The sequence below is a fragment of the Salvelinus alpinus genome, chromosome 5, assembly GCF_045679555.1.
Source record: "Salvelinus alpinus chromosome 5, SLU_Salpinus.1, whole genome shotgun sequence".
NCBI lineage: Eukaryota > Metazoa > Chordata > Actinopteri > Salmoniformes > Salmonidae > Salvelinus > Salvelinus alpinus.
Window position 1 is genome coordinate 7,993,027 of NC_092090.1, and position 2,097 is coordinate 7,995,123.

Sequence of the window (2,097 nt, forward strand, 5' to 3'; positions counted from 1 at the left end):
TGTGTGTGTCGTGGAGGGGCGCCTATATTTCCTCTGTGTGTGTCGTGGAGGGGCGCCTATATTTCCACTGTGTTTCCTAAAGACGTGGAGGGGCGTCTATATTTCCTCTGTCTGTCTGATCCCCGTAGCAGTATCCTCAGGAGACTGACTGGAGGACGGCCTCCTGTAAAGGGCCTCCTGTAAAGGGCCTCCTGTAACGGGCCTCCTGTAAAGGGCCTCCTGTAAAGGGCCTCCTGTAAAGGGCCTCCTGTAAAGGGCCTTCTGTAAAGGGCCTCCTGTAACGGGCCTCCTGTAAAGGGCCTCCTGTAAAGGGCCTCCTGTAAAGGGCCTCCTGTAAAGGGCCTTCTGTAAAGGGCCTCCTGTAACGGGCCTCCTGTAACGGGCCTCCTGTAACGGGCCTCCTGTAAAGGGCCTCCTGTAAAGGGTCTCCTGTAAAGGGCCTCCTGTAAAGGGCCTTCTGTAAAGGGCCTCCTGTAACGGGCCTCCTGTAAAGGGCCTCCTGTAAAGGGCCTTTTGTAAAGGGCCTCCTGTAAAGGGCCTCCTGTAAAGGGCCTCCTGTAAAGGGCCTCCTGTAAAGGGCCTCCTGTAAAGGGCCTCCTGTAACGGGCCTCCTGTAACGGGCCTCCTGTAAAGGGCCTCCTGTAAAGGGCCTCCTGTAAAGGGCCTCCTGTAAAGGGCCTCCTGTAACGGGCCTCCTGTAAAGGGCCTCCTGTAAAGGGCCTCCTGTAAAGGGCCTCCTGTAAAGGGCCTTCTGTAAAGGGCCTCCTGTAACGGGCCTCCTGTAACGGGCCTCCTGTAACGGGCCTCCTGTAAAGGGCCTCCTGTAAAGGGTCTCCTGTAAAGGGCCTCCTGTAAAGGGCCTTCTGTAAAGGGCCTCCTGTAACGGGCCTCCTGTAAAGGGCCTCCTGTAAAGGGCCTCCTGTAAAGGGCCTCCTGTAAAGGGCCTCCTGTAACGGGCCTCCTGTAACGGGCCTCCTGTAACGGGCCTCCTGTAACGGGCCTCCTGTAAAGGGCCTCCTGTAAAGGGCCTTCTGTAAAGGGCCTCCTGTAACGGGCCTCCTGTAAAGGGCCTCCTGTAAAGGGCCTTCTGTAAAGGGCCTCCTGTAACGAGCCTCCTGTAACGGGCCTCCTGTAACGGGCCTCCTGTAAAGGGCCTCCTGTAAAGGGCCTCCTGTAACGGGGCCTCCTGTAAAGGGCCTCCTGTAACGGGCCTCCTGTAACGGGCCTCCTGTAAAGGGCCTCCTGTAAAGGGCCTCCTGTAAAATACCTCCTGTAAAGGGCCTGCTGTAAAAGACCTCCTGTAAAGGGCCTCCTGTAAAAGGCCTCCTGTAAAAGGCCTCCTGTAAAATACCTCCTGTAAAAGACCTCCTGTAAAGGGCCTCCTCACATAGGGGGGAGGAAGTGGCTATCAAGCTGAAACTGTTCCTCATGTAAATGGTCAAGTCAGGAAGTAAGAGGAGTCTTTTAGACTGTCCCAGTTTCGGTAGCGAGGTAGATTGCTTCAAGGTACTGGGCAGAGTGCCTGGAAGCAGCCAGGCTGTCTGCTGAGGCCCGAGGCCAGGTGTGTCTCTGTGAGAAGAGAATCAATTAAAGATTGAACGGCCCAGCTGTTGAGTACAGTAGAGGCTCGTAGTCACACAGAAAACATCGGGAGAGGAGTCGCTAGCGGGTGACGCTAATATTTTGGCCGGGCCTTCCTCTCCTCTATTTCCCTGTCTCTTTCTCAGTGGTTATAGAGAGAGAGACACTGCTAACATCTGTGGTTGAATTATAAACCTACTGTAGTCTTGTAAAGGCCTTGCTGTGACTCCCGTCTGGGGGAGCTTCCCGTCGGCAGCCTGCAGCTAGCTTGTTCAGTGTGTGTGTGTGTGTGTGTGTTTGTGTTTGCAAGTGTATGTGTCTATTTTGTTATGCTAAATATGTATGTATTCATATAGTATCAGTCTATACCTGTATTGAATTATGATCATAACACAGATGTGAAGCCTGGTACTTATTTAATAACCCAGGCCTACATGTACATAACAAATAGTTTGCTCTCCCTACCCCCTCCCTAATACCCCCTCCCTAAAACCCCCTCCCTAATACCCCCTACCC